Below are 13,925 nucleotides of genomic sequence, written 5' to 3'. Positions count from 1 at the left end.
CAGAGGAGACTGGCGGGCTACAGTCCATAGGGTCATGATGAGTCAGACACAATGTCTGTAATAGTTGTCTATTAAATAGGATTTTAGATCTGAAGGAGTTAAGTCAATGTTGTCTCAAGTCCAGTTGCCTTGAAGCGGAGCCTGGAATTGGATTTCTACACAAGAAATTGATTAAGAAGCACTTTTAGGAGAAACCTAGGGGGCAGCAAGGAAACAGAACACAACCAAGAAAGAAGCTAAGCAAAAATGCTGGAGAGGGTGTGGAGAAAAGGGAACCCTCTTACACTGTTGGTGGGAATGCAAACTAGTACAGCCACTATGGAGAACAATGTGGAGATTCCCTAGAAAACTGGAAATAGCACTGCCATATGACCCAGCAATCCCACATACACCGAGGAAACCAGATCTGAAAGAGACACGTGCACCCCAATGTTCATCGCAGCACTGTTTATAATAGACAGGACATGGAAGCAACCTAGATGCCCATCAGCAGACGAATGGATAAGGAAGCTCTGGTACATATACACCATGGAATATTACTCAGCCATTAAAAAGAATTCATTTGAATCAGTTCTAATGAGATGGATGAAACTGGAGCCCATTATACAGAGTGAAGTAAGCCAGAAAGATAAAGACCAATACAGTATACTAACGCATATATATGGAATTTAAAAAGATGGTAACGATAACCCTTTAGGCAAAACAGAAAAAGAGACACAGATGTACAGAACAGACTTTTGGACTCTGTGGGAGAAGGCGAGGGTGGGATGTTTAGAGAGAATAGCATTGAAACAAGTATACTATCAAGTGTGAAACAGACCACCAGCCCAGGTTGGATACATGAGACAAGTGCTCAGGGCTGGTGCACTGGGAAGACCCAGAGGGATGGGATGGGGAGGGAGGTGGGAGGGGGGATCAGGATGGGGAACACATGTAAATCCATGGTTGATTCATGTCAATGTATGGCAAAAACCACTACAATACTGTAAAGTGATTAGCCTCCAACTAATAAAAATAAGTGAAAAAAAAAAAAAAGAAGCTAAGCAAAGATGTAGTTTTCGTTGAGTCCTCAGTTCAGCCTCTGCCTGGAGGGAGCACCAGAGTGGCCCAGGGGTATGTCCCACTGAACCAAAGGGGCCAGGCTTTTGGACCCCTGTCTTAAGTCAATGGGTGCACCCTGCCAAGGGTTAGAAGGCCATGATGGTGGAAAGTGCAAATTACCTTTCCATCTCCAGGTCAGCAGCCAGTGTCAGCTCAGGGAGGACAATTTCCTATACAGGGAATTAACTGTGAGCCTGTATTGGCCAGTGCTCACTGCAGCTGAATTGTAAGTGCTTGCACTCAGGAGGAATCTGGGTAAAATACCACCAGCTTCTACAGACACCACGTACATCAACATATTCTTTCTCAAAAGTAGGCTATCTAGAGAAACTTTTCAATTTCAGATTTGATTTCTCTCCTATTCCAGTCAATCCATAGCTCCACAGTTTGAGGGACTGACTTCTTAACTTGACATATTTGGGTGTCCTTTTTTACCTGACATATACATTAACTATTAACTGTGCAAAGCCACACCAAGGGCTTTAGTGAGCCGCAGTGCTGTTATATTGCAGTACTGCTGCAGTAGTTCTTCCCAGGGAAATTTCTAAACAAACTGAACCCAAGTAGAGTCCTGTGAAAAACTGTGTCTCAACATCTAGTGCTAACTACACATTAATATAATTGGCAGGCACACGAATTCTCCAGCAAATACTAAAAAGTATTTCTTTGGAACATTTGTTCTTTACACGTGCCATAACTTACACTCTTTTTTATTGCTGTGGGAGAACCCTATGTGTTATATCTGATACTGGAATCTCATTAACTTCATCATACATGGGAGTCAATAAATGGTTGCTCATAGAACATGCTAAAGACGTTATAAGGCTAAGTCTGTGTGAGGTTTTATAATTTTTCCTGGACACGTGAAACTAAATAAATGGTGTATCATCATATTCTAGACATTTATCTCAGGATAGAAGCATTTTAAAGGCTTGCAGCCCATGGAAACAGTATTATGAATAAACATTTATTAGTATTCATGCAACATTTATGCACACCCACCCACACACAGACAAACAAAACAAATAGAAATGATCTTTCTCCCATATTTCAGTATCTTTTCAGAATTAGTGCATTATAGTAAACAACTACTGGAGAAGAAAATGTCAACCCACTCCAGTATTCTTGCCTAGAGAATCCTGTGGACGGGGGAGCCTGGTGGGCCGCTGTCTATGGGGTCACACAGGGTCGGACACGACTGAAGCGACTCAGCAGCAGCAGTAAACAACCACACCAAATATTTTTTTTTTAATGAATAGTATACGGTGTCAAAGAACACTAGAGACAAAATTAAGTCCCAAAAGCAAATTTCTCTTCTATGTTTTAAATAGAGAAATTAAAAACAAGACAGTTCCTGCTAATATGCATGCCAATTTCAATCACGAGCAATGCAAAGATGTGTGTAGCAATAAGAAGCTGCCAATCTTCAAAATTCAATTTTCCCATTTTCTGTTTATTATATTAGATTCTGACCACACAGTCCTATTAAAATCATCACGTGCTAATAAGAGAATCTTACTTGTATAAAGCTAATTTGGAGAAGTGTTTGCAAAAGTACAGTGGCATTGTGTGGCACTTTAGCAATGGGTATAAAAAGGTACACAACAAATGTCAATGGCAGTCATGTGTGACTGAGGGCAGAGAAGAGTGTCTATTAATTCAGGAAAACCTGGCCCCACTCCAAGGATTTTTACAATCCCTAGACTATTTTTAAGACGTTCTCAAAATTGAATCACACATTTAAAATGGAAAAAACAACTAACTGCATCCAATTCAGGTATGAAACTAAAGATAAGGAAATTCAAGCAGCTCTTGGCTGTGTGGTTTGAGTAGATAAAAATGGAAACTGTCCAAACCCTCTGACTGTAGAAAAGTCTCAACATTTGCATTTTGTTTCATTTTATTCTTCAGGCAGTATATTGACACACAGGGGATTACTATTATAATTTTCATTAACACTGAATGCTCTACAATCCAGTTGAACACATAATGTATTATTGAAACCTTGATTTCTAATTTTTAATGGTTGAGAAAGCAAGTGATTATATCCAGTAGAAAAGAAGTAATTTAGTAATAAGAACCAAAATCAGGCCATTTCTACCTAGATGAAATGAGGAGATGGGTGAAATCTAACAATAAAATTAGCTGGATAATTCAGACAAATAAGTTTTAATTTACTGATATTGAGACAAATACAATAGTGGAGAAGGCAGAGCTTAGAAAAGGGTTATTTGGATAAATTAAGTTTCAGACAAATGGTGATTTGATACTTCAAGTTCTGGAACTTTCACTTTAATCATTTTATGAACACATTATTAAAACATGTTAAAATAGTCCATATTATCATATTTAAAGAAATGGAACATACTGATTTTCCTCAAAGAGTTAGGATTATTTTATGGACATTTTCATTTATCAAGAAAATTTTAAAATTTGTCCCTAGACTGATCAAATACCATGGTAGCATTTAAATTTAATAAAGAAACATGCTGAGAATTGTTGATGTAAATATGATTTTTCTCTTTTGCTGCATGTCCCCATATTTTTCTGGTCAGCGTTTCTTCTTTCTTTTACACACAGGCAGCTTTGTGATCCTTTGATTTTTCACAGTACATATCATTGCTTCTAATTTCAGCTTCTCTTGTCAGTTTCTTCCCTTCTTCTATCACATTATCTTTTTTTTTCTTTCTTATTTTCCCTTGTATTACTTAAAAGTTCTCATATGTCTTCACTTGGAATTTTTAAAAACTGATTTTGAAAGCAAGCACCATATGTGAATGCTGGTAATTTTCTCTCCTGTAACTTTTGCATTGCTAACTATTCGGTAATTTTTGTCAATGTTCATGCTCAGTAGCCTTATTTTCAAATTATTTCTGGTTTTTGATTATTTAAGACAGTTAAGGATGCCAAATGCCTGAGAGACTCTGTCTACAGTGACTAATTTCTTATTTTTTATAATACTGTAAATGTGTGCTTTCCTTCAAGGGCTTTAAAGTATTTCCCAACTTTTTCCCTAGACACTTGTTTGCTCTTTTGTTTTTTAAAAAATGTTTCCATAATAGTGGTATTTCATATGAAAATATAAAAATACTTATGGAAAATTCCTTTCCTTTAATTATATTGCTTGTATCAGAAAAAAGTTATTCTTTTCTAAAAGACTGGGGGTGGGGCATAAGTCAGAAATATCTTTGCTGCTGCTGCTAAGTTGCTTCAGTTGTGTCCAATTCTCTGCAACCCCATAGACGGCAGCCCAGCAGGCTCTCCTGTCCCTGGGATTCTCCAGACAAGAACACTGGAGTGGGTTGCCATTTCCTTCTCCAATGCATGAAAGTGAAAAGTGAAAGTGAAGTCGTTCAGTCGTGTCCGACTCTTCATGACCCCATGGACTGCAGCCCACCAGGCTCCTCCGTCCATGGGATTTTCCAGGCAAGAGTACTGGAGTGGGGTGCCATTGCCTTCTCCGAGAAATATCTTTATGTTAATACAAATTTATTACATGTTAGTCACATTCTCAAACCTAAACTACATGTAGTTTAAAATCAGGAAGTAATCCAAAGTCATGTTAGAGACTAAGAAATGCCAAAATAAGATCATTTCCTTAGAGGCAGTTTTTGTTTTAAAGAAATAATGTTTCATTGATTGATGTTGGCTGATTTATTGGTTGAACTTTCAGAATGCCGTTAAAGACAGTCTTTGCCATTAAAAAAACAAATTAGCACTATGTTCATATAACTGAGCCAAAACGGCATTCTTACTTAAGAACTGTTAAGATAACTGAGGCAGTGTCAAACCAAAAGAGGTTAGGCATGATCAGCCAACAGGAGCCTGGGGAAAGACTTAAATAGACAAAGTGCAGAAGTAAAGAAAGGAAATTACTGGATTGGCTATTAGCTTAAAGCCTTGCTGACGATTTACGATTAGCTCTCCTCAGCATTTTGATTTTATAACCTCAGGGCCTTTAGAGGCTTAGATTTTGGTTTGCTTGTGTAGGACAATCCAGGGCGCTGGAGCCCTCTCAATCTAGTTGTCTCCTTGTTTTTTGAGCAACACAAGGTATATTGATGGGTTGTGTTACTTTGATAGCTTCTGCCATAAAATCCAATCCTATTAGTTCATTTAAAAGCCCCTTGGAAGTTAGTTTCTGCTTATCTGTCTGGGCTGACATCTATCTCTATGTCCCGGCCTCACTGAATCACTTAGTCATATCACCCTGACATACTTAACTTGTCACTTGATTTCTCTCTCCTAACCCCCTTTCTCTTTGCTTAACTTTGGTTTCTTCTTGCTTTAGAAGCTGTTTATCTAAGAAAGCTTCCAGATGCCCCTCCCAAAGTTCAGGCCAGAGTACACAGCATCACCAGCATTAGGACTGCATTACTATCTTGACTTTCCATGCAGTTTCTTCATTTCACAACCAACACAGTCAATCAAAAGTAAGACCTCTTCTGAAATGTACATCAATGGAAATTTATTTAGAATTAGATTTGGTTTTCTTAAAGAAAAAGCCAGGCAAACATTTATATTAAATTTTATTTATTTTATTGTAAAACAATGAAAAAAGAAGTTAAAGATACAATTCTAAGCACAGGGCAGAAGCTGACATTTATCGGTGAAGATCTTGCAAGAAGAGGGTATCAGAAAAAAAGGAGGACGGGGATGTCAAGTGGATAAAGATGAGAAATATACATGGGAAATATCACTAAGAAGGTAGCTTTTACCACATTCTGAATAAATGTAGTGGGAATACATTCTATTTGCAATTGAATCATTTATATGCTAATAAGGTATCTACAGCAGTGATGTGGCTACCAATGGAATTAATCATATGTTTTCTATTTAATCCAAAGACACTATGGGATATGCAAATATTCAAATGTAATATTAATTGAAGCAAAATAATATGACCCCAGAAAAGTGGTCAACCAGAAATTAATGTTTATATATCCTAAAACTCCATTGTTTGGAAATAAAATAACTATGAGGAAAAGGCAGAGACTTGATTCTACCACATGTTTATGAATTCAAATCTGAGATTCTCTGAAGAAATACCCTGAAAAATACAATAGTGTCAAAAATAAATCAGAAAGTCAGAGTTTATAAAAATGAAGAGGGAATGTGGACTGTGATTTCTTACTGATAATGTACAGAACATCTAAACGAGGCTGACATGTATCATACATTCCACAGAAATAAATAACGTGAATAAGGAATGAAAATCTTCAGGGAAAAGGAGCCACTTGTGACTATATGGGCATAATCTGAAAAATGGACAATTAATAGATACATTTCTTGAGAAATCTCTCCAGATATTTTTAAGCTTTGGATTAGGATCAGTAAGGCTATTTAATGGGATGTCTATATATGTGTTTTTGCCTATTTATGTTTGTGAATAGATAGGTGATGATAGAAAATGATAGATATTTAGTATTTTTATATTTGCATACATACACACATGCATATACTTTCACAGGGAATTTCTATTAGATGTTATCTAAATCTCTCAAAACTCAAAGAGATCCAAAATCTACTCATAAAGTCATTATTCAGATAAATTTATGGCATGAACTCAATTCCAGAGTCATCTGTCTCCTTTGACTTCTGCAACTCACTAGTAGCCATCAATGTATCTCTAGTTCCTTGGTCTATAGGCCTCTTGTCAATGTATTAAGCTAGTAAGAAGCACTATCACGCAAAGCTCATCTACCTACAGTGATCTTCTAAGAGTTGTTTCTAAATCTTTCTTCTAAGTTGTTCATTTACATGAGCCACTATCAGTCCTCTGAAGGCAGAAATAATGCTTAAGAGTTTATTGTATGCCTACTAATCTAAGGACAGTTTTGAACTCATAACAAGTGATTCATAAATATTTACTCACAGATGCAGCTTGAAATTCCTCCTTAAGAATCTCTCAGTTGTGTCTGACTCTTTGCGACCCCATGGACTATACAATCCATGGAATTCTCCAGGCCAGAATACTGGAGTGGGTAGCCTTTCCTTTCTCCAGGGGATCTTCCCAACCCAGGAATCGAACCCGGGTCTCCCGTATTGGAGACGGATTCTTTAACAGCTGAACCATCAAGGTAGCTTCCGAAAGAATCTAGCCCAGGCAATAAAACACTATTGAGATGATAAAATTCAGCTATGACTTTTAATGATGAAGTTAGTCATATTATTTTCAGAATTTTATGTCAAATATGAAACCAATAAAATCTGAGCATCATGGCAGGAATACTAGGGGCTGGAGGGAAAGGAGGCAGGGTGGTGTTTGGGGGTGGGGAAGAGGAAACTGCATAATAATGCATTTTTTTAGAGTCTAAATTAAACTGTATCTTTATGACAGCTATTTAGTAAATTCCAAGATTTTCATGGTTCCCCTAAGTATGGGGTCTGGCAATAAAAAAATAATCTGGCATTTATCTTGTGGAATTCAGGCAGCCACTGAAGCCCAAATAAATCTAATTTCTGTGATTCTCGTGATTTTAATAGCCATTTGCAGTGTGGAAACTGTGTGTTTGCTATTAAATTAGAGTTATAAATATCATATCATCTGTATACTAGAAATATGAATAATTCTAAAATGATCATGTGACTTCAATTGTTACAAATAAAATCAAGGCTATGAATTCTCACTATACTGAAGCATCAACCATTTCAGAGACTTTAGGTCAAACAAAGCAAAGGCATTTCTATGCACCCTTCTTTCAGAGCTAATTTACATGCATTTTTTTTTCTTTTTTTTTTTTTTATTATTATTATTATTTTTTTTTGTCATACATTGATATGAATCAGCCATAGATTTACACGTATTCCCCGTAAGGTAGAAAATATAAGAATGTGACAAAGTGTCACTTTCATTAAAAACTTTAGGTTAAACTTCTATCTACATCTAATGTTTTAAATTATTGGAGAGAGACGTGGTCCTGAAGTGAAAACATAGGGCAAAAATCATAAGATCCTGCTTCATGTAAAATTCCAGAACTTCCTTGATATTCAATAGTATATAAAACTTGCCCACCAAATTCCTTACATATAATGCAAATGCTGAATTTCTATGTCAGCAAGTATCATGCCCAGGGAAGAATTAGTATTTTTTTATAGGAGTGTTTGTAATATTTTTGAAGGAAAAGCATAGGATAAGCACAGTAAGAACCCCTGCTCCTATCCAGAAATGTTGGGACTCATGCAGAATTTTATGTGGTTTAGAAAACTCATGTAGAAACATGAGTCACTGATGTTGAGGATCATCAAGCAAAGAGAACTTCAGCTCTCCTCATAGAAGGAGTTATATCCCTAGGTCTCTCCTCACCATGTGAGGAGGACACAGCCATCTGCAACCTGGAAGAGAGCCCACATCAACTACCAAATCTGTCAGTGTCAGGACCTCAGGACTTCCAGACCTCAAACTGCGAGAAATAAATTTCTGTTATTTATAGGTTAGCCAATCTGTGGTATTTTGTTATAGCAGCCTGAACAGACCAAAAGACAGCTTCTGACTACAAATGAGTGGCTTTTCCACACGAAGCAATTCTCCAGTTCTTTTGGGACACCAGCTAGATGTCCTAGAGTTTAATTTACTTCTGACACTATCTGGAGTTAGCACAGACCCCCACAGGTTAAGGGGCTCCATCCACACAACTGTTCCCACTTCAGATGCCAATCACAAGTCCCAAGCGGTGACCTGAATGTCAAATCTGCTATAAATCAGGGCTTCCCACCACCCCCTCTTCCGTTCAATAATTTGCTAGAATGACTCACAGAACTCAGCAAAGTGCTTTACTTACTACTACTGGTTTATTATAAAATATAAAGCTTAGGAACTGTCAAATGAAAGAAATCCATAGAAAAAGGTATGGGGAAGAACAGAGTTTCCATGTCCCCTCTTAAAGCACCACTATCCCAACACCTCAATGTGTTCACCAATCTGAAGGTTCTCTGAACTCCATCCATTATTTACATTTTTTATGGAGGCTCCATTACACAGTATCTCCTGGAGTTTGCTCAAATTCATGTCCTTTGAGTCAGTGATGCATCCAACCATCTCATCCTCTGTCACCCAAACGGCCCTCCATGAATAACAAAGGCACTCTTACCACTCAGGAAATTCCTAGGATTTAAAAGTTACCTCCCACAGATAGGAACAAAAGCCAGATACTTTTGGGGGCAAGGTCAAATTCTTTGCTAAACAGCCTATCTGTCACTGGGTTGTACCAGCAGACTGCATACAGAAGGATCAAAACTCTAGAGACTGGAACTTAGTCAAAGGTCCCACAGGAAACGGGGATTTTCTGAACCAAGAGAAACCTCATTCCCTTGGAATTGTAGCAGAGACAAGAAATAGGGTAAAAATGGCTTCTGGGAGCCCTTGCCTGAAATCAGGTGGCATGAACTTCAGAAAGGAGTGATGAGTTTGGATTCTAAAAGAAGCCAGGCACTTCACAGAGAAAGAACCAGCATTACCTACTGTTTGCTTAAGCCTAAGTAAGAGTGGCAGTAGAAATCCTGGGATTACGGGGACCGGAACAAGGAAATATTATGACAGGTTTCATATGTGTGCATGTGTATACACCCATACACACACACACACACACACACACATACACATCAGTACCAAGCAGACTAAAAGTGCTTCTTTCTCAGAGGCCAGAAGTTAGAAGATTTAGGCAAGAGAACAGGCCCAACAGACCACAAAAGCCATACCTACAATGATCTAAGGGACTGTTAGCCTGGTCCTTTCCCCAAGTGATTATTATAAAATACTGAAAATGAAAAGGGGTGTCAGTTTCATAAAAAGAGGACATGAAGATCTTAGGAGGCTATAACCTATTTCATCACCATATTTGAGTCAATTATAGCATCTTTTAAGAAAACAGAGAAGTAAGCTGAAATCATTGACACAGAATAAATTGACTCCAGATCTGCAAAAGTAAACATAGTTGGGATGTAAATGGTTGAAGGCTCATGAGATTTTTTGACAACAAATGCCCATTTCGGACAATTTTCTAGGATGGCTATTAAAGAAGTCAATGGTCCCCTCCCTCCTTAATTCTGCTCAGGAATTTTATTAATAATAATCATCTCTACACTATGGATGTGAGAGCTGGACTATAAAGAAAGCTGAGCGCTGAAGAATTGATGGTTTTGAACTGTGGTGTTGGAGAAGACTCTTGAGGGTCCCTTGGACAGCAAGAAGATCCAACCAGTCCATCCTAAAGGAAATCAGTCTTGAATATTCATTGGAAGGACTGATGCTAAAGCTGAAACTCCAATATTTTGGCCTGACTCCTTGGAAAAGACCTTGATGCTGGCAAAAATTGAAGGCGGGAGGAAAAGGGGACAACATAGGATGAGATGGTTGGATGGCATCATCTACTTGATGGACATGAGTTTGAGTGAGCTCTGGGAACTGGTGATGGACAGGGAAGACGGGCGTACTGAAGTAAATGGGGTCACAAAGAGTCAGACATCACTGAGCGACTAAACTGAACTACACTCTCAACTCTACTAATCTCAAATTCTTCTAATCCCAAAGACTTTGACATAGACGGAAGGGTTAGAGTTTTATACTACAAGATATATCCAGTTATGAAATTAAATTAATAACAACAGTTCTTTGTTATCCTTCTTCTGAAGTGAAACAGCACGTAGAATTTCTTTTTTTTATCAGACCATAAGCTTTTAGAGGGAGAGAAAGTAAGTAAATCCGACTCAGAGAATGACCAGGGACCCTGACATAATCTAACTTTCAAAATGAAGAAATACAAAAAGATATTAAGTATCATGCCCAAGGTCACAGTGCTAGTTAGTGATATAATAAGATCTAGAAGGCAGTCTTCCTGAAGTGAAAGCCCCTCTCCCAAAACAAATCATCTAAAGCTATTATATCTACAGTTCAATGATCAATTTCCCAGTTGAAATCCTGCAAAATATACATATGCATAAGAAATTAATCAAATGATTTTCTTACCTTGCCAGTGCACATAAAGCTATGAAGGACAAGGTCAGAGTTCTCTTAACCAAAGGCTAAAGCATAGTAATTTTCTCCCTGCTAATATTTCTCTCTCATCTCATAACTCATATAAGAATATATTAAAGCCATGATTCATCCAGTTTTCCAGATTTCCTAAAAATTAGCTTCTGTAAAACATTCCATATATCTTTATTTAATCTGCTATCAACTTACTTTACAGTGGTAACTTTGAAAGTTAATTTGTCACCTTCCTCGTTTAAAACACAGCCAACTGAGAGAATTCAGATTACGAAAAACATGACTTTAGACCACTCCTGCAACAGGCTGTGTTTAGTGAAGTGAGTGTAAAAACTAATACAGGCATAAAACTGAGCAGGACTCTGCGGGGCTCCTGGGCATAGAAGCCTTTCAAACAGTGGCTAATCAGGGAAAGGGGGGGAGGGGCGGATACAGAGACAAGGGAGGAGCAGCCAAGAAACAACAGTGCAGACTTGGGCAGGGTCCTGGCTCCATCTCAAGGGATAACACATCACAATACCTTTGAGCTCTTTACAGAACTATGTGCTTAAGTCGCTCAGTCCTGTCTGACTCTTTGCAACCCCATAGACTGTAGCCCGCCAGGCTCCTCTGTCCATGGAATTCTGCAAGCAAGAATATTGGAGTGGGTTACCATTTACTCCTCCAGGAGATCTTCCCAACCCAGGGATCGAACCTGTGTCTCTGGCATCTCCTGCATTGGCAGGCAGATTCTTCACTACTGCACCTTCACCCCAAACTCTGCCTCTGAGATTCAATTTGGCACTGGTGCACAAAGGCTGAGTTTTCAGCATCAGACATTCCTTGGAGATACTGTGGGTTCAGTTCCACACCACTGCAATAAAGCAAGTCACATCAAGTTTCTGCTTTCCCAGCACATAGAAAAGTTGTGTTTATGCTACACTGTAGCCCATTAAGTGTGCAATAGCATTATGTATAAAAAAGAACATACCTTAATTAAAAATATTTCATTGCTAAAAACTGGCAACCATCAACTGGGCCTTCAGTGAGTAGTTATTAGTAACATCAAAGATCATGGATCACCATAACAAATATAACATTTTAAAAGTTTGAAATATTGTGAGAATTATCAAAATGTGACACAGACAGGAAGGGAGAAAATGCTGTTGGAAAACTGGCACCAAAAGACTTGCTCAACATAAGAGTCACCACAGACCTTCAATTTGTTTTAAAAAAAAAATGCAGTATCTGAAAAATGCAATAAAGTAAATCACAACAAAATGAGCTACGGCTGTGTATAGATAAGACACACTCAAACCCACGTGCATGTATTGAATCCTTACCCATCTTTAAAGGTCTATTTTAAATGAGAACTATCTCATGAACTCTTTCCCAGCAACCCAACCGCAGTGATTTCTTCCTCCTGGGACATTTTATAGTGCTCAGCTTAAGAACTACATGTTCAGCATTTAGCACACCCTGCCTTTAGCTCGGGGTAACTCCAGTGCGCACTGAGTTCTACCACTTCTTCCCATCTTCACACTGACCCTTTTGTTCTCCAAATTTAGGTGGGAAGAAGAGAGAGCCATTTTTTCATCACATGTCTTAGTTGAGATACACTGGAATTCTCAAAAGTGGTTCTCCTAAAATGCTAAAGGAATGAGCAAAATTGAAGAAACAAGAACAATGACATAGCAACAAAATCACAGAAACCGTCTTATTTACGGTGCACATTTTTTAACCGTCACAGAAATTTGGTCTAACCACAGACTGGTTTGGCTGGCTTAAATATACAAGCCCTTAGTTTTTGTCTTCACCAACTCAGGCCCAGATGCCATAAGTCTAATCTGAAGGATAGTCATGCTGCAGCCTTCGGGCTGGTCATTTCTCGGGGTCCTGGGCCATCTCCATGCTTCCTCTGATGCTCACATTGTTCTTTCATCTGGACAATTACCCCAGGTTAATTACTCCTGGGTTATAAAAAAAACCCAGGTTCTGACTTTCTGTGCCTCATGGAAAAGCCATGCCTCTGGCAACTCCCTCCCCATCTTTCTCCCGAAATTTGAAGATACTCACTTACCAGATTCTAAGGAAAACCAAGCATTTACACAAAGAATATTGCAGGCTCTCTCCAGGTGTTCACAGACTCATGAAGCTTATATTCAGAACCCATGTTTTTTAGTCTAGTGACCTGATGACCTCAGGCAGGGAGCCCCACTTTGCGAAAGTCTCTCTCCTTATGTAATTCTCTGCCAGATTCTCCCCCCACAACCCCTGTTTTTCACCCAGCACCAACAACGGAAGATTTCTTAGGACACCCATCCCCATCGGGACTCTCACTGAGTTACTTCCTGGAAAGGATACTCTTAATTTTCTGTTAATTTGCAAGCAGAGAAGATTGATACCTGGCCCTTCTTAGAAGAGGCTGACAATTCTTCCTTACTCAGTTCCTCCAAGAGGCTTTGCAAAATTCTACACATTACAATTAGGTAGTGTTAAAATGCACTTATAAAAAACTACACATTAGGAAGAAAAGATCATTCTACTATGCTTTCTATTATTTTTTAATCATTAATCAAATTGAGATATTAACTATTTTTCTTGCTATATATCCCCTTTCTCTTTCCTCCATTTAAAGATGACAGTGGCCTCTGTGACTCAACTGCTTCAGGGGAGGCAGACCAAGAGATAGCTTGAAAGCCTTTTTTATTTTGGAAATTTCTAAAGCCAAAACCCAATGTAGAACAGAGAATTCACGAACATAAACATACTATTTTTGAAGAACACAAAGGGAAGATGATTCACCCCAGACTAAAGATATATCTTATGCAGAGGCAGAGAGACAACATCTGCAATTCTT

The 13,925-nt window shown here is 38.3% G+C and overlaps 1 protein-coding gene across 1 annotated transcript in view; it reads right to left on the bottom strand.

Moving 5' to 3' along the window:
- Positions 1-13,925, bottom strand: part of CSNKA2IP (casein kinase 2 subunit alpha' interacting protein) — a 219,299-nt gene that overhangs the window by 167,558 nt on the left and 37,816 nt on the right. The window lies entirely within an intron of this gene.

The sequence above is a fragment of the Dama dama genome, chromosome 31 (genome assembly GCF_033118175.1).
Source record: "Dama dama isolate Ldn47 chromosome 31, ASM3311817v1, whole genome shotgun sequence".
Classification (NCBI taxonomy): Eukaryota; Metazoa; Chordata; class Mammalia; order Artiodactyla; family Cervidae; genus Dama; species Dama dama.
This window is presented reverse-complemented; position numbering and strand designations above follow the sequence as displayed.